General features: G+C 24.2%; 1 long non-coding RNA gene across 1 annotated transcript in view; it reads right to left on the minus strand.

Annotated features, from left to right (window-relative positions):
* Positions 1-3,233: 3,233 nt before the first annotated feature.
* LOC111641108 overlaps positions 3,234-21,433 on the minus strand; it is a 29,876-nt gene continuing 11,676 nt past the window's right edge. The window contains exon 2 of the long non-coding RNA XR_002759358.1: positions 3,234-3,292. This is a non-coding gene — a long non-coding RNA (uncharacterized LOC111641108). The remainder of the gene's footprint in view (positions 3,293-21,433) is intronic.

Here is a 21,433-nt window from a genome sequence, read left to right on the forward strand (position 1 = left end):
ATGATACAAATTTAAGTATTAGAGCATTGTTTTTATTATACTATGTTATTGTTTGAATATCAATCTAATAGTTGTTAATATGTTGCATATTACAGTAAATGGCATACTATTGAAAAACAAATTCAGATCCTATCTTAAATTTTTATGAATAATTTCATATTCAAATCTCACTTTATAAGCATGGGTCACCCTGGCTTTTTTATAGCAATCGTCAATCTATTTTCCAACTTCCTATTTCCCAGTTTTTAGTCACCAAAATAGAAGTTATACACCAGGTTACATTTTCATCTACTGTGAAATTTTGTAAAAAAAATATAAAATAATTATTGACAGTTTCTCAATGAACTTTGTTTATTAATAGTAAAATCTTATCAGTCAAAACAGATTCATGTTCTGTGACACTTTCATTGGGTGACTTTTATGGACTGCACTGTGGCTAGTCACCACTGCAATCATCAGATAATAAAAGTACTTGCCTGATGAATAAAATTTTTGTAAATTGCAAATTTTTCAATGGGCAGCATGACACCTGAAACAGATAACACTCAAAATAAAAGCTGATCCAGACAGAGGAAATATATTTTGTCTCAGATAAACAAAAGTAATATACTACTTAGGAATGATTAAAACCAGAGTTGTTTTTAAAATATCAATATTTCTTAACTCCTGTAATCCTTAATTTATTATTTTTTTTAGGGTTTATTAAAATTATTATTATTAATAGTAGTGGTAAATTAGCCCAATTCAATATGGCAATCATTTGCACAGAAAATTTCTAGTAAGCCATGTATTTACAGAAGGGAGAAAAACACATCTGTCACTTTTCTGTTCCTTGTTCATAATTTGCATGTGCTATATCATATNCTTATAATCAGCATAAGAGATGAGATTAAAAAATGGATACTGTATTTCACAAATAAAGTAATCACACATTTTATGAAAATAATACTTACTACATGGAATAATTATACTTACAGTCAATTTAAACATACATTTAGGAATATTGTATATAGATGTGATTATGCTATGAAATCATTAAAATAACTATTCTATTTAACTCAACTTTATGAAATTATTTAAAGATAAAGTAAAAAATATTCTCGTAAACGACAACTTCATAACCCAATTGTTAATTAAAACCAAATGATCTGCCAAATTATTGGGCTATAAAAAAATAATTAAATGGTCTGAAAAGAAATAATTTGTCTAAAGGTAAGAAGTTACGCAACTAGCTCGTGTGAATTTTAATAATTATAATACATTTTAAATTTAGAAGCAGTAGCAGTGTTGTCAGCTTGAGAAATTAATCCCTCAGCATAGTTTCTTAGAAAACAGCCAAAAGCGAAGGGATGCTTGAAATATTTATTTTTAATCCCTGTAGATATAAATGCAACTCTGAAGAACTAGATTTTGGCTAATAATGACAATATGGCATGAGTATATAACTTTATTCAATATTGGCTTCTGAATTTGTAATGAGAGATTTTTAGTGCATGAAAGACTTTTTACATATGTGAAAGAAATTTTTGTTTCCTATAACCTAACAACACTAAGCAGAAGTTGCGGTTTTCAGTCCCGCTCAGGGCCGAGCATTTTCTTCCGGAAAATTCTAGTCGATAATTCGGCAGATCATTTGGATTTAAAATATTACTTTAAGACTGTTAAAATTGAATTCGAAGATTCTATTTGATAGAGTAGAAAAGTGATTAAATTTGTCGAACAGTAAACAACCGTAAGTGTTTGGTGAATTTTTATCGCTAAAAAATGTTTTATATATTGGATCTATGTTATGATATATTCTAATNGAAAATTCTAGTCGATAATTCGGCAGATCATTTGGATTTAAAATTATTTTTGATTGGTCCCACATCTTAATTAAGCACGTAAAAATGATCAAAAAAGTGAAAAAATGAAAGGTGAGAAAAGATGATACTTCAAAAAATTGAAGTACAAGTGAGAAAAGTCAGTAACTCTGAGGCCTGGTTATATTTTTACACATAGTTGTATACAAGTATTCAAGGTGAAAATCAAAATGCTTTGGTTATTTAAGTACTTTTAGAATCATTAGCGAGGTTGCGGCCGAAGTATTCAACGCAAAAACGTGAAAGTGTTCTAGATGAATTAAACAATGTACAGAGTGTAAGGATATTTTGAATAAAAAGTATTTTTCACCAATGTTTTTGTTTGTCAAAAACCTTTTAAATGCCACTTGTATAAAACAAGCCCTCATTTTAACAGACCAATTTATCAAAAATTTTCATCCTAAAATAAATTTTTGTTTAATTCTCACAGAATACACTGAAAGAGTGAAGTCAATAAGTGTAAATTACTCAACATGCATTATTATATTTTATTCACACTTGTGTATTATAACATTTTAGTATATTCTACTCATATTATGTTATTAACATTAAAACGTTTTAAAACACATTCAATTCAACAATTTTCAGCAATAGCAAACATCTCTTTTCTGAAGTCTTCTTTATGGGAAACCACAATATTAGTGTGTAATATCCTCTATAAGCCAAATTCTACCTGCCTGCAAAGTCTTTTTTTTTTTTAAGTGACTGGAGACATCACAGGCACATAGAGTTCGGCTTTAATTGGGTGTGTAATACTCTCTAATGCAGGGGTCGCCAAACTTTTTTAACTGTCGACCCCCAACCACTTTCCAAAGCCTTACATTGACCCCCACCGTAAAGTTTTATTTCAAGTGTATGTGTATGAGCAAAAAAAAAAAAAAAAAAAAATGTTGTGGTCTCTGTATAAGCAAAAAAAAAAAAAAGGTTGTGACCCCTTAGCCGCATTGACCCCCCGAATGATGTTCATCGACCACTTTGGCAACCCCTGCTCTAATGCAACTTAATTTCAAAAATATTAAAAAATGGTTTTAAAAAAATATATTAAAATAAATTCATATTTTTTTTAACTTCCCATATATTTGATGCTACATTAAGTGAAATTAAACAGATGATAAAAAGACATCATATAATCATGACGTATTTATATGGTAAGTAGATAACTATGCAAACTCCTATACAATTCTCATTTAATTCCAAATATTTATTGCACTATTCTTTATATATAAAAATAAATTTAGATTATTTTATTACTTAAAACTCTAGTCATTGTTTTAATTATAATTTACAATATTTAGATGATTTAAACGTAAATTTTTCATACCAGGTAATATCCGTTGATGCTGGATTTGTAATGTTGCAGTTTAGAACAAATTTTTTTCCAATTTCTAGTAGAGTACTTTTACCTTGTTCTTCAGTAGAAATTAAAGTTGCTGAAAGAAATTTTTAAAAAAGATTAAAAATTATGGTTTGCATAAATTAAGGAATTTGTCTTGAAAAAATTTCTAGTTATCAAATTAATATAAATTAATTTTGTATTAGAATTTTAAGCCCAAAAAGTAACTTTATAATATTCTTCAATTATGAATACAGTGAAACCTGTTAATGTGACCACTGAAGAGACCAGCTCAAAGTGGTCATCTTACACAGATTTCACTACTTTTAAATTAAACAATTAATTTAACTGACTTTATTTTGAATGAGGTGACTCTTTGTCTTATATGACTTAGAAAATGGCAAATTAGATTTTCTCAGTTAAAGAAAAACTTTAGTTCAATGTTATATATATCATTAACATTTCTGTATTTATCAATAGATATTTACATAATATTTTTTTAATTAAAATTAATAGACTGGCTAGCCAATGATTGAATATTGTTTTAGAGATGAGACTATGAAATAAAAATATTCAATTTTAAAATTTGTAGCAAATATAAACTTTAAATTTGTTATACTACAAAATTTGTATAATTAATACTACAAAACAGTTTACTATATTTCATTTACAATTTTATTTTCTTATAAGTAGCTTAAATTTGGAGGTTAATTTTTTTCCTGTAAAATATGTAGCTTTCATATTAAATTTTATATATTTACTTGGCAGAATTTCAACTTTTACCTTCAATATTAAAAAGAGATTAGTCAAATTCAACCTTCTTTGTATATGACAAATTCAATGGTTTGAAATGTGGTTATAGTTATGATTTATAATTTATGATAATGTATAATAAAAACCTTTAATTCATTTTTTCCAGGTCATTTTCCTCTTAGTTTGAAATTATACTGCTACTGTACTTAGTATTACATTTTGTCTGACTAATCTTACCAGGTAAAGTATCAAGTTATTCAAATTTAAAAATAAATTCCATACTTATAGGCACTATATTTAAAGGATAAGAATGTTTAAAGATAAAAATTATCTTTAGAAAAGATATTTTATAAAATCTGATATTCATACAAATAAACTAAATTCAAGTATTCAAAAAAAATTTAAGAGATGCTTCAATTGGGCTAGCCTCAGCTTAGCTATTTTGTGACATACTTTTTAAGATGAATGCAAACTGAAACTTTTATTACATTAACAGTAGTAGACTAAGAATAGGTCACTAGTCTATAGTTTTGATGATCTTATCAATTGAAAAATGATTGTTCAGTTATTTTGAATAATAAAATGTATTTAAAAAAATATATAGATTTAATAAGTGGTTTTCACAGTAATAATCAAATATGCTTTTTGTCCTATTATTAATTATCTAAGCACTAAATAGCTCATTTTAGGACTTATCACACTATCAAGAACTAATTCAGAGACTAATGAATATTAAATATTTATTTGTAACCATGATATGTATTTTAGGCAGACAAGCTATCCCTCTTCAGCCATTACAGTCACTAAATTACAAGTATGTAATCCATAACTGTAAATCCATATAATCTTGTAACAACAACCTCCCATTAACCATTTGGTTACACAGAATATAAAAAATTTTAATTTTCTGCTCTTTAATCTATAGCTATATAGATTTGTTTACCATACAGAGATTATTAAAACCAATCCACAAACCTAAAGAAAAATTAAAATTCTTTATATTTCATGTAACCAAATGGTTAATAGGAAGTTGTTGATACAAGATATATGGATTTACAATTATGGATTACATGCTTGTAATTTATTGATTGTAATGGCTGAAGAGGAATAGCTTGTCTGCCCGAAATGAATACGATGGTTACAAATACAGTAAATATTTAATGTTCATCAGTCTCTGAGTTAGTTCTCTATAGTGTGTGTGATAAGTCCTAAAAAGAGCTCTTTATAATGCTCACATAATTAATTAATCATCAAATAATAGTTATAGCTTTCTTCATTTGAAATCCAATTTTGCTTCACTAATAACAAAATTTTTTGAAGTGCCAATTTTTAAACCATTTAACATAAAATGCTGTTTTTGAATTACTTTGGTCACTTTTTTATGAAAAAAATGAGCATAATAATTGTAATAAAAATTAAGCAAATAAATTTGAATGATGTTCTAAAAATAATTATTTTTGACAAGTCACTTAAAACTAATAAATTTGCCTAGAAATCTAAAAGAAAAAAAAGAAAAAAAGGATTACAGTGTCATTTACCAAGTGACTACAAAACATTAAAATAGCTTTTGTTCTCTTAACATTTTAAAAAATTTAGAAAAAAGAATATAAAATGTTTAACATAGTAACAGAAATTTATCGTTATAGTTAAATCTATATAAATCATATATAAAATGTAATCAAAAATTAAAGTCATTTACAAATACATATTGCAAAAATGTTCTTAATAATAAATAAATATTGAATTCAATATTTATTTATTATAAATATTTTTGCATTGCAAAAATATTTTCATTTCATAAAAAGATATTTTATATCTTTATTTCTGCATTGCAAAAATAAAGTCAATAAAAATTAAAAGTTTTTAAAAGCACAGCCCAAATTCATTTTCAAGAACTTCTGAAAAATTAAAAATTAATTAATTTTTAAATTATAAAGCAGATGCATGGAAAACTAGTTACACATTAGTGAATTTTTATTATATAAACAAATTAAAAGAACCTAATTGATAAGAGGATTTCTAATAAACTATTTACAATATAACCTACAAACTAAAACTTATCTTCATTTGTCCTCTCTCCTTTATCTGATCGCTTTTGTTATGTTGAAATTAAGAATTATTTCAACTATATTATTGAACAAATAAAAAATTTCTTACTTAAGCTCAGACTATTGAACTACAAGGAAAAACATTTGATAGTAGTAATGTATGTTTTGAGGTTTAAAATCAAATTCATAATTGAAGAATTTTGATTTCTACATTAAATATAATAATTACTAAAATTTTATAATTATATGAATCATTCAAAATATTTTTGTATTATTACTTCAGTTTTATATTTAAAATAGCAATAAATAAATAAATTTATTCAAAATGTATGATCAAACATTCAGAATACAGTACAACTATTTAAAAAAAAATACAAAAGCCTGTTTAAAAAGTGCACTGAAAACTAACAGCAGCACAACTGCTTTTTATGCAAGAAGAGTTCTCAATATTAAAAATAAAATTTTCTAACCTTATAATAACCTTACACATAAGTGAGAAGTCAGTTACTAACATTTTTCATCTGCATCTAAGACTTCCCTTGGATAAATTTTGAGAAAATGTTGATAATAGATTTCTCACTTAAGTACCTTATGGCTAAATTTTATTTTGATTTAGTCCTTATTAGAAGATTTAATTTATTTATTGTCAATATTTTGTCAAATTCTTTGTCATCAGTGCCTATGATTTAAAAAAATTTTTCTATGAATCTTAGTAGTAGTTTGTTTCAAGTTAAAGAATTAAATGAAAAAATTTCTGTAATCATCTGTGTAAATGATAATTTCTTACATTTACACATGTGTAAGAATCACATTTGTCACATTTTAACACAATGCTTAAATTATGGTTATTTTAATAATAGTCTAAATTAGTTCGAAATCAAGATTTATTAAAAATTTTTAAAAATTACAGGTATTATTTATTGAATATCAATTGCTATTATACAATTGCCACATGAAATTTCTTAATTTATTTCATGTATATCAATTCACTAAAACTAAAAAATATTTGGAATTTGAAATGTATAAACTAATTTTGGAAATATTTATGTATGTAATCTTTAGAAAAGTATAAGTTTGGGTATAAACTTTTATAATTTAATTAACAAATGAAATCAGTCTTCAAAATTTTAAACAGCTATTTGAAAAAAATAAATGCAAGTTGTGAAACAAGATAAAAGAACAATTCTTGTCATTTTAATATACCACACTACTGAACTGTCAAAAGATGTAGATAAAACTCACAAAACAATGAAATAAATCACTGAAGGTTATATATTTCATTAAATATTTAATACCTTAATTAAAATATAAAATGAATTCATGTTAGCCAATTTTTTTTATTTTATAACATGACAATAAATGAAGGTATTAATTTAAGAAATAAAAAACAAAGATAAATTTCAAGAATTTCTTTAATGTAATTTATCCTTAATTTTACTATTTAAATATCTGTTAATATATCATTAATATATAATAAAGATTTTAACAAACTCTTATATCAAACAAAATGTTAATCTAAATGTACACATAAAAGTGCAACAAAAAAATAAGTTCAATCCTAATGGACATTAGATCCCAATTGTATTACCAATACCACACATTAAAATATAGATGAGGCATTCATATTAATAAAATTAAAACAAACATATTAAAAAACTTACTCATATTCAAATCATCATATTTCAAATAATTTTGTATCTTTAAAAGTAGATTTAATTTTATTGTGCAACTAATTAAAATGAATAATTACTAAAAGTATATTTTCCAAAATAATTTGTAATATATTTTTCTGATTAATTATATTAAACCCAAGTTATTTTAAAAATGTTTTGTATATTTATAAAATACAATCTGAAAATAATCTTTATTACTATAATTCAATTATTTCTATGGAAATAATCTATAAATATTTATAATAAATTTAAAAACATTAAAAAGTTGTGTTTTGCTTGATTTAGAATTGCACTAACATTCTATGCAATGGAAATTAGGTCAAAATATAACTTTGCTATTACTACTAACAGTATATGTTGTCAACAGTTTCTTCAGTTAGAATCAGAGGTTATCAATACAGTCAATGACATTTACAAAGAAATATGCTATTTTTGTCATATGCAATCATTTAAGCATTAAATTTCAGATATTTTTTCATTATGACAACAACATTTATATTAAGAATATAAATAGTTATATTAGTTTTTCAATTTTACATATCTTAGCATGTCTTATTCTCTGCTAATTTATAAGTCAACAGTACAATGAAGATGGGTTATGGTTTATAATGTTTTTTGAACATTAACTTTAATATTTATAAATACAACTGTCTCAATATTTAATTAATATGAATAATTAATATGTTCTATAGTAAGTGATTTAATTTCATCCTTGATTTATGAAAAATGTAATAAACAACAAGTTCATTTTAATATAAACAAATTATTGCATTTTGTTAATTAAAACTTAAGAAATTTTAAATTTTAAGTATTTAATTTTAACACTTGCAAATTACTCTAATTTCCTAATTAACATATATTAAATTGCTAAAATTAATAAACAGAACACAAAATATAAATTAACATTTAAATTTACTATCTAATCAGTTTATATCATAAATAAAAATGCATTTTTATTTGTAAAGAGTACTTAATTTACTTTATTCATTATATTCAATATCAAAAAAACTGTTTAATCTAAAAAATCTATATTTCTGATATCCTTATTTTGTGTTAATGGATCTGGAAACAACTGTACATATGATACAAATTTAAGTATTAGAGCATTGTTTTTATTATACTATGTTATTGTTTGAATATCAATCTAATAGTTGTTAATATGTTGCATATTACAGTAAATGGCATAGTATTGAAAAACAAATTCAGATCCTATCTTAAATTTTTATGAATAATTTCATATTCAAATCTCACTTTATAAGCATGGGTCACCCTGGCTTTTTTATAGCAATCGTCAATCTATTTTCCAACTTCCTATTTCCCAGTTTTTAGTCACCAAAATAGAAGTTATACACCAGGTTACATTTTCATCTACTGTGAAATTTTGTAAAAAAAATATAAAATAATTATTGACAGTTTCTCAATGAACTTTGTTTATTAATAGTAAAATCTTATCAGTCAAAACAGATTCATGTTCTGTGACACTTTCATTGGGTGACTTTTATGGACTGCACTGTGGCTAGTCACCACTGCAATCATCAGATAATAAAAGTACTTGCCTGATGAATAAAATTTTTGTAAATTGCAAATTTTTCAATGGGCAGCATGACACCTGAAACAGATAACACTCAAAATAAAAGCTGATCCAGACAGAGGAAATATATTTTGTCTCAGATAAACAAAAGTAATATACTACTTAGGAATGATTAAAACCAGAGTTGTTTTTAAAATATCAATATTTCTTAACTCCTGTAATCCTTAATTTATTATTTTTTTTAGGGTTTATTAAAATTATTATTATTCTTGAAGTTCCAATCCTCAACAAATAAGATGAGAAATATTAAATGGATGATATGTCAACTGAATATATCCTGTTTCTAATTCCTTTCAATTTCTTCAGTATATCTCTTGGCTATTTTTTGATATTTTTCTTCTATTTTAAATTCAAAGTTTTGTTAAAAAAAGTATATCTTTCCATTGTTTTGAATTTGATCAATATTTGTTTGTTTAAAAATAATTCTTTCTACTCTTTTATCCAAATTATTATTGTTTTTCTAGATCTTTAGAAGTTATGCCTAGCACTTAACACATTGCTTTTTTCTCTTGCATATCCAGAATTGAGTTCTGTATGATAGATCTATATATTTACTATGTATTGTATATTACTTTTCATTGAGGAGTTCCATTCTTTACAAAACCAATCTCTTCATTAATTTATTTATCTCATCTATCATGCTTTTACTATTTGTCAATAACTTAAATGTTCCTTATTGAAATTATTGACAATAAAAAAGATCAATGCTGTTTTGGCACAAGAATGCAATCTTACACTTGCTAAAATTCAGTACAAGAATAAAATGAAAAATCAATAAAGTAACTGTAAATTTGTAACAAGTCATTACTTGATAGTGATGGTGATATTTGTGATATAGTCACTTGTGGCATTTAATGTAGGATATTTATGGGTTATGCCCTTCAGCCAAACCATCAATAACCGACATCAAACAGGAAACACTTTCTAAAAACAATTAGAAAAGAAAGTTGATAATTGTATTTTATAAAATCAGAACAAAATTTCACTAAGTTTCTTAGTTGCCAAAAGTTTTATTGAGTTTCCTTCTTACAATTATTCTAAACTTAAGCAGTTCTTTTCAGATACAATAAATATGCAAATGTGACATTTAATGCCTTAAACGACAAAGTACAACAATGTAAAAGATTCAAATACCATAAGTTCTAAATCATGTGTCTATTTCAAAAGTAATTTAACAAGAAAATTATTATATTCACTTTGATGGCATTTCATTCTTCCTATACTATATCATGAATAATTGTATAAAAAAATGCAAATTATAAAAGAGAATATTCTTCTGAAGTTCATTTCTTTTAATTGTAATTAGAATTTAACCATAAAAACATTTTATGTCCATCTGCAGTAATTTGATACCTAATATAGGCCTATACTAATTTTTCTTGGAACTAAATCAATTATAAAATTTTTCTTCTTATAATTTATTTATAAATTTACTGGTAAATAATAAGTTATCCAATATTTTACTAGAAGAAAATCAACCACCACTATTTTAATTTACAGACTGATGTTATTTTTCTTTCTTGCAAAAAGAATGATGTAATCTCCATATTTGTTTTTCCTGCCAACTTGGATGTAACTATTGAAAAAATCTTTTTTATTAAAAGTTGGTCAAATAAAGTCAATGCATGGTCAGGCATAACAATTTTTCACTGAAACATGCCTGAAATGCATATATTTAAGGTTATTTTGAATGTTAACTAAGCAATCAAACAATCGTACTATAGTTGAGCTAACAACCAGAATAAATTAAATGAATATTTTTAGGAATTTTCTAATGAAATGTAAAATTAGAAAAAAGTTTGATCAGAAAGAGTCACAAATGAGAAATTTTTGACTAAATATGAATTAGAAACAGTCCTTTGTACAATAGTTATGCAAGAGTCCTATTACTTTAGTCAATTTTTTTCTGTACAAAACAACTGATAGCAAAAATAAGTTTCCAGCTATCTTCTTTTACTAGCCACCAATGACTGAAATTTTAAGTCCTGAATCAATGTAATTAAATATTTCATTTGAAAACACTGGTTATCACATAGCTAATAATTTGAATATTTTAATTTAAATAAAATTTTGTAATATAAAAATTTTCAAAAAGTTTTATTTAACCTTTATTACTGAGATCATTGAATTATAAAATATAGGAAAACTCATTCCATTAACAGTAAACTAATGAAATATTACTTCATTCTTAAAAGGACTGACTAAATATACTTTGTGAAACTTAGATGTGAAACTTGATGCAGTTGAGGAGTAAAATATATTAAAACTTATTTAATGACTAAATATTTGTTATATAGTTTAATATTTTTCTGTAAGACATACCATAACATTAACAGATTTAATTTATTGAAAATACAATACCATATTCCAATTATTGTGATTGCAAAAAAAGTCATTAAATGCACAGTACAATCAATACATTTATCTAAATATATGTAAAATCAAAAACAAATACAGTCAAACCTTGGTTTTTGAACAATTCACTTTTCAAACAAAATCAATTCACAAACAGAATTTCAAACTCAATTGTCTAGGTTGTTATATGGTAACGCGGTTGCTTAATTAACAAGCTACTCAACAAGAGCCAGATTAGACACGCACAGATGGTGCCTCTAATCTATATCTCATCCAATACTTTTTACATTAAAGAAAGTCAATGGCCCAACCAATGAACAGGACTACTGATTCAGAAGTTAATAGTGCCAAGATCGCTTCATGTCATCATACATCACAACACAAATCATCAATTATGTGGCTATTTAAATTATATTTCAATGCAAATGAAACTATTCCCATTTTTTGGTATGCAATGCAGTTGAATTTAAACTAAATTAATAAAAATTGTTAATTGACATTCATGTAATATAAAATGACATTCAAGAATTTGCATCTGAAGGTGCTTAAGTCAAATTAAAGACAAAAATTTGTTATATATAATACAGTATTATATTATATATTACAATTTTAGGCATTTTATGCATGAAATACAGCTAAAAAGGTAAAATGAAAGACTTTGTTTTGGAGGTCAGGAACAGATTAATCCATTTTATATTGTTTCTAATGGGAATTATTTCAGTTTCAAAACTTTCAGGAATGAATTATGAGAGGTTTGTATTCTAAATATTAAATTTAGTACATGTTCTTAAAATACAAGGTTCTATAGATGGTGTCAGATGAAAATAGACTAACCAGTAGCAAGATAATACATTTACATGAAACCTGGAAAAATTTTATAATGCACAATAAAGAAATGATTTTTGATCTGGGAAAAAAAACTGAACTCTGATCACAAGAAATTGCTGAGATAGACAATGCAACAAAAAGAATATGAATAAAATCACAAAGATATACAAATCAGAATACAGAAGTTAATGTTGTATAAAAATAATATGCATGCCAAATTACTCTAAGTACTACAAAAATGCAGCACATTTCCACTAAGATTTTTTATATACAACAAGAATTGTGACATCAAATAAAAATTTGAAACATTAAAAAAAATGTTTCACTGTCTTTAGATTTGCATAGAAAATTTAGTCCAATTCTATTTCAATTCATTTTTTTTCCTTGTACAATTCTATTTCTCTTGTAGGATGTATACCATGTCAACATGGTAAACAGCCTACAAGAGAAATAGAGATAAACTAGAAAAAAAAATGAAATTTTCAAAAAGAAATTTATAGAATTTTGAGGGAGAAACTAAATTTTCAGGGCTATGTATTGAAAATAATTAAAATAAGATTTTAATACATTTAAAGTTCATTGTGTATTTATAGTACTAAATGTTTAATTATTTCTTTGTAATAGATCAAGTAAATTTTATGTGTAGTATAAAGTTAAATATGTTCTATAAACATATTTTCACAGCCATTTAAATTTTATAATTTTATTTACTGCATGTCAAATGTTATCATTTTGATAAATATCATCCTCCATTATATATCTTCAATAAATGAAATCATATAAGAAACAGCTACAGATTGTTCTATTTAGATTCTTAAAACATCTATATAATAGTGATATTGATTATTTTTCTTATCACCTTAGGGTCATGCACCTCAGTACAGTCAGATTTCCAAATCTCATTAAAGCAAAATGGAATTCAGCTACATTTATCAAACTTTTAAATAGAATTATTCTTTTCATTTTAACATTTCAACACAATTTTTTAAATGAAAGTTTAAATCTGCTGAATAATAATGATATTTTATTTATCATACAATTGTACAATTTGAAATATATAGACTAAATTCCTGTGTGACGATAAAACAAGTCTATTGTAAAATTAACAAACAAATTTTTGAATTTGTAATTTATAATAAAAAGTTTAGGTTAATGGCAATTTAATTTCTAGTAACTAAATATTTAAAAACAAGTTTCAAAAATTTAGAGTCAGCTATATANAGTGAATTTTTATTATATAAACAAATTAAAAGAACCTAATTGATAAGAGGATTTCTAATAAACTATTTACAATATAACCTACAAACAAACTTATCTTCATTTGTCCTCTCTCCTTTATCTGATCGCTTTTGTTATGTTGAAATTAAGAATTATTTCAACTATATTATTGAACAAATAAAAAATTTCTTACTTAAGCTCAGACTATTGAACTACAAGGAAAAACATTTGATAGTAGTAATGTATGTTTTGAGGTTTAAAATCAAATTCATAATTGAAGAATTTTGATTTCTACATTAAATATAATAATTACTAAAATTTTATAATTATATGAATCATTCAAAATATTTTTGTATTATTACTTCAGTTTTATATTTAAAATAGCAATAAATAAATAAATTTATTCAAAATGTATGATCAAACATTCAGAATACAGTACAACTATTTTAAAAAAAATACAAAAGCCTGTTTAAAAAGTGCACTGAAAACTAACAGCAGCACAACTGCTTTTTATGCAAGAAGAGTTCTCAATATTAAAAATAAAATTTTCTAACCTTATAATAACCTTACACATAAGTGAGAAGTCAGTTACTAACATTTTTCATCTGCATCTAAGACTTCCCTTGGATAAATTTTGAGAAAATGTTGATAATAGATTTCTCACTTAAGTACCTTATGGCTAAATTTTATTTTGATTTAGTCCTTATTAGAAGATTTAATTTATTTATTGTCAATATTTTGTCAAATTCTTTGTCATCAGTGCCTATGATTTAAAAAAATTTTTCTATGAATCTTAGTAGTAGTTTGTTTCAAGTTAAAGAATTAAATGAAAAAATTTCTGTAATCATCTGTGTAAATGATAATTTCTTACATTTACACATGTGTAAGAATCACATTTGTCACATTTTAACACAATGCTTAAATTATGGTTATTTTAATAATAGTCTAAATTAGTTCGAAATCAAGATTTATTAAAAATTTTTAAAAATTACAGGTATTATTTATTGAATATCAATTGCTATTATACAATTGCCACATGAAATTTCTTAATTTATTTCATGTATATCAATTCACTAAAACTAAAAAATATTTGGAATTTGAAATGTATAAACTAATTTTGGAAATATTTATGTATGTAATCTTTAGAAAAGTATAAGTTTGGGTATAAACTTTTATAATTTAATTAACAAATGAAATCAGTCTTCAAAATTTTAAACAGCTATTTGAAAAAAATAAATGCAAGTTGTGAAACAAGATAAAAGAACAATTCTTGTCATTTTAATATACCACACTACTGAACTGTCAAAAGATGTAGATAAAACTCACAAAACAATGAAATAAATCACTGAAGGTTATATATTTCATTAAATATTTAATACCTTAATTAAAATATAAAATGAATTCATGTTAGCCAATTTTTTTTATTTTATAACATGACAATAAATGAAGGTATTAATTTAAGAAATAAAAAACAAAGATAAATTTCAAGAATTTCTTTAATGTAATTTATCCTTAATTTTACTATTTAAATATCTGTTAATATATCATTAATATATAATAAAGATTTTAACAAACTCTTATATCAAACAAAATGTTAATCTAAATGTACACATAAAAGTGCAACAAAAAAATAAGTTCAATCCTAATGGACATTAGATCCCAATTGTATTACCAATACCACACATTAAAATATAGATGAGGCATTCATATTAATAAAATTAAAACAAACATATTAAAAAACTTACTCATATTCAAATCATCATATTTCAAATAATTTTGTATCTTTAAAAGTAGATTTAATTTTATTGTGCAACTAATTAAAATGAATAATTACTAAAAGTATATTTTCCAAAATAATTTGTAATATATTTTTCTGATTAATTATATTAAACCCAAGTTATTTTAAAAATGTTTTGTATATTTATAAAATACAATCTGAAAATAATCTTTATTACTATAATTCAATTATTTCTATGGAAATAATCTATAAATATTTATAATAAATTTAAAAACATTAAAAAGTTGTGTTTTGCTTGATTTAGAATTGCACTAACATTCTATGCAATGGAAATTAGGTCAAAATATAACTTTGCTATTACTACTAACAGTATATGTTGTCAACAGTTTCTTCAGTTAGAATCAGAGGTTATCAATACAGTCAATGACATTTACAAAGAAATATGCTATTTTTGTCATATGCAATCATTTAAGCATTAAATTTCAGATATTTTTTCATTATGACAACAACATTTATATTAAGAATATAAATAGTTATATTAGTTTTTCAATTTTACATATCTTAGCATGTCTTATTCTCTGCTAATTTATAAGTCAACAGTACAATGAAGATGGGTTATGGTTTATAATGTTTTTTGAACATTAACTTTAATATTTATAAATACAACTGTCTCAATATTTAATTAATATGAATAATTAATATGTTCTATAGTAAGTGATTTAATTTCATCCTTGATTTATGAAAAATGTAATAAACAACAAGTTCATTTTAATATAAACAAATTATTGCATTTTGTTAATTAAAACTTAAGAAATTTTAAATTTTAAGTATTTAATTTTAACACTTGCAAATTACTCTAATTTCCTAATTAACATATATTAAATTGCTAAAATTAATAAACAGAACACAAAATATAAATTAACATTTAAATTTACTATCTAATCAGTTTATATCATAAATAAAAATGCATTTTTATTTGTAAAGAGTACTTAATTTACTTTATTCATTATATTCAATATCAAAAAAACTGTTTAATCTAAAAAATCTATATTTCTGATATCCTTATTTTGTGTTAATGGATCTGGAAACAACTGTACATATGATACAAATTTAAGTATTAGAGCATTGTTTTTATTATACTATGTTATTGTTTGAATATCAATCTAATAGTTGTTAATATGTTGCATATTACAGTAAATGGCATAGTATTGAAAAACAAATTCAGATCCTATCTTAAATTTTTATGAATAATTTCATATTCAAATCTCACTTTATAAGCATGGGTCACCCTGGCTTTTTTATAGCAATCGTCAATCTATTTTCCAACTTCCTATTTCCCAGTTTTTAGTCACCAAAATAGAAGTTATACACCAGGTTACATTTTCATCTACTGTGAAATTTTGTAAAAAAAATATAAAATAATTATTGACAGTTTCTCAATGAACTTTGTTTATTAATAGTAAAATCTTATCAGTCAAAACAGATTCATGTTCTGTGACACTTTCATTGGGTGACTTTTATGGACTGCACTGTGGCTAGTCACCACTGCAATCATCAGATAATAAAAGTACTTGCCTGATGAATAAAATTTTTGTAAATTGCAAATTTTTCAATGGGCAGCATGACACCTGAAACAGATAACACTCAAAATAAAAGCTGATCCAGACAGAGGAAATATATTTTGTCTCAGATAAACAAAAGTAATATACTACTTAGGAATGATTAAAACCAGAGTTGTTTTTAAAATATCAATATTTCTTAACTCCTGTAATCCTTAATTTATTATTTTTTTTAGGGTTTATTAAAATTATTATTATTCTTGAAGTTCCAATCCTCAACAAATAAGATGAGAAATATTAAATGGATGATATGTCAACTGAATATATCCTGTTTCTAATTCCTTTCAATTTCTTCAGTATATCTCTTGGCTATTTTTTGATATTTTTCTTCTATTTTAAATTCAAAGTTTTGTTAAAAAAAGTATATCTTTCCATTGTTTTGAATTTGATCAATATTTGTTTGTTTAAAAATAATTCTTTCTACTCTTTTATCCAAATTATTATTGTTTTTCTAGATCTTTAGAAGTTATGCCTAGCACTTAACACATTGCTTTTTTCTCTTGCATATCCAGAATTGAGTTCTGTATGATAGATCTATATATTTACTATGTATTGTATATTACTTTTCATTGAGGAGTTCCATTCTTTACAAAACCAATCTCTTCATTAATTTATTTATCTCATCTATCATGCTTTTACTATTTGTCAATAACTTAAATGTTCCTTATTGAAATTATTGACAATAAAAAAGATCAATGCTGTTTTGGCACAAGAATGCAATCTTACACTTGCTAAAATTCAGTACAAGAATAAAATGAAAAATCAATAAAGTAACTGTAAATTTGTAACAAGTCATTACTTGATAGTGATGGTGATATTTGTGATATAGTCACTTGTGGCATTTAATGTAGGATATTTATGGGTTATGCCCTTCAGCCAAACCATCAATAACCGACATCAAACAGGAAACACTTTCTAAAAACAATTAGAAAAGAAAGTTGATAATTGTATTTTATAAAATCAGAACAAAATTTCACTAAGTTTCTTAGTTGCCAAAAGTTTTATTGAGTTTCCTTCTTACAATTATTCTAAACTTAAGCAGTTCTTTTCAGATACAATAAATATGCAAATGTGACATTTAATGCCTTAAACGACAAAGTACAACAATGTAAAAGATTCAAATACCATAAGTTCTAAATCATGTGTCTATTTCAAAAGTAATTTAACAAGAAAATTATTATATTCACTTTGATGGCATTTCATTCTTCCTATACTATATCATGAATAATTGTATAAAAAAATGCAAATTATAAAAGAGAATATTCTTCTGAAGTTCATTTCTTTTAATTGTAATTAGAATTTAACCATAAAAACATTTTATGTCCATCTGCAGTAATTTGATACCTAATATAGGCCTATACTAATTTTTCTTGGAACTAAATCAATTATAAAATTTTTCTTCTTATAATTTATTTATAAATTTACTGGTAAATAATAAGTTATCCAATATTTTACTAGAAGAAAATCAACCACCACTATTTTAATTTACAGACTGATGTTATTTTTCTTTCTTGCAAAAAGAATGATGTAATCTCCATATTTGTTTTTCCTGCCAACTTGGATGTAACTATTGAAAAAATCTTTTTTATTAAAAGTTGGTCAAATAAAGTCAATGCATGGTCAGGCATAACAATTTTTCACTGAAACATGCCTGAAATGCATATATTTAAGGTTATTTTGAATGTTAACTAAGCAATCAAACAATCGTACTATAGTTGAGCTAACAACCAGAATAAATTAAATGAATATTTTTAGGAATTTTCTAATGAAATGTAAAATTAGAAAAAAGTTTGATCAGAAAGAGTCACAAATGAGAAATTTTTGACTAAATATGAATTAGAAACAGTCCTTTGTACAATAGTTATGCAAGAGTCCTATTACTTTAGTCAATTTTTTTCTGTACAAAACAACTGATAGCAAAAATAAGTTTCCAGCTATCTTCTTTTACTAGCCACCAATGACTGAAATTTTAAGTCCTGAATCAATGTAATTAAATATTTCATTTGAAAACACTGGTTATCACATAGCTAATAATTTGAATATTTTAATTTAAATAAAATTTTGTAATATAAAAATTTTCAAAAAGTTTTATTTAACCTTTATTACTGAGATCATTGAATTATAAAATATAGGAAAACTCATTCCATTAACAGTAAACTAATGAAATATTACTTCATTCTTAAAAGGACTGACTAAATATACTTTGTGAAACTTAGATGTGAAACTTGATGCAGTTGAGGAGTAAAATATATTAAAACTTATTTAATGACTAAATATTTGTTATATAGTTTAATATTTTTCTGTAAGACATACCATAACATTAACAGATTTAATTTATTGAAAATACAATACCATATTCCAATTATTGTGATTGCAAAAAAAGTCATTAAATGCACAGTACAATCAATACATTTATCTAAATATATGTAAAATCAAAAACAAATACAGTCAAACCTTGGTTTTTGAACAATTCACTTTTCAAACAAAATCAATTCACAAACAGAATTTCAAACTCAATTGTCTAGGTTGTTATATGGTAACGCGGTTGCTTAATTAACAAGCTACTCAACAAGAGCCAGATTAGACACGCACAGATGGTGCCTCTAATCTATATCTCATCCAATACTTTTTACATTAAAGAAAGTCAATGGCCCAACCAATGAACAGGACTACTGATTCAGAAGTTAATAGTGCCAAGATCGCTTCATGTCATCATACATCACAACACAAATCATCAATTATGTGGCTATTTAAATTATATTTCAATGCAAATGAAACTATTCCCATTTTTTGGTATGCAATGCAGTTGAATTTAAACTAAATTAATAAAAATTGTTAATTGACATTCATGTAATATAAAATGACATTCAAGAATTTGCATCTGAAGGTGCTTAAGTCAAATTAAAGACAAAAATTTGTTATATATAATACAGTATTATATTATATATTACAATTTTAGGCATTTTATGCATGAAATACAGCTAAAAAGGTAAAATGAAAGACTTTGTTTTGGAGGTCAGGAACAGATTAATCCATTTTATATTGTTTCTAATGGGAATTATTTCAGTTTCAAAACTTTCAGGAATGAATTATGAGAGGTTTGTATTCTAAATATTAAATTTAGTACATGTTCTTAAAATACAAGGTTCTATAGATGGTGTCAGATGAAAATAGACTAACCAGTAGCAAGATAATACATTTACATGAAACCTGGAAAAATTTTATAATGCACAATAAAGAAATGATTTTTGATCTGGGAAAAAAAACTGAACTCTGATCACAAGAAATTGCTGAGATAGACAATGCAACAAAAAGAATATGAATAAAATCACAAAGATATACAAATCAGAATACAGAAGTTAATGTTGTATAAAAATAATATGCATGCCAAATTACTCTAAGTACTACAAAAATGCAGCACATTTCCACTAAGATTTTTTATATACAACAAGAATTGTGACATCAAATAAAAATTTGAAACATTAAAAAAAATGTTTCACTGTCTTTAGATTTGCATAGAAAATTTAGTCCAATTCTATTTCAATTCATTTTTTTTCCTTGTACAATTCTATTTCTCTTGTAGGATGTATACCATGTCAACATGGTAAACAGCCTACAAGAGAAATAGAGATAAACTAGAAAAAAAAATGAAATTTTCAAAAAGAAATATATAGAATTTTGAGGGAGAAACTAAATTTTCAGGGCTATGTATTGAAAATAATTAAAATAAGATTTTAATACATTTAAAGTTCATTGTGTATTTATAGTACTAAATGTTTAATTATTTCTTTGTAATAGATCAAGTAAATTTTATGTGTAGTATAAAGTTAAATATGTTCTATAAACATATTTTCACAGCCATTTAAATTTTATAATTTTATTTACTGCATGTCAAATGTTATCATTTTGATAAATATCATCCTCCATTATATATCTTCAATAAATGAAATCATATAAGAAACAGCTACAGATTGTTCTATTTAGATTCTTAAAACATCTATATAATAGTGATATTGATTATTTTTCTTATCACCTTAGGGTCATGCACCTCAGTACAGTCAGATTTCCAAATCTCATTAAAGCAAAATGGAATTCAGCTACATTTATCAAACTTTTAAATAGAATTATTCTTTTCATTTTAACATTTCAACACAATTTTTTAAATGAAAGTTTAAATCTGCTGAATAATAATGATATTTTATTTATCATACAATTGTACAATTTGAAATATATAGACTAAATTCCTGTGTGACGATAAAACAAGTCTATTGTAAAATTAACAAACAAATTTTTGAATTTGTAATTTATAATAAAAAGTTTAGGTTAATGGCAATTTAATTTCTAGTAACTAAATATTTAAAAACAAGTTTCAAAAATTTAGAGTCAGCTATATATATATATAAAATGAAACACTG

This window comes from Centruroides sculpturatus, unplaced genomic scaffold (assembly GCF_000671375.1).
Source record: "Centruroides sculpturatus isolate CEXI.00-Female unplaced genomic scaffold, Cexi_2.0 scaffold1184, whole genome shotgun sequence".
Taxonomy (NCBI): domain Eukaryota; kingdom Metazoa; phylum Arthropoda; class Arachnida; order Scorpiones; family Buthidae; genus Centruroides; species Centruroides sculpturatus.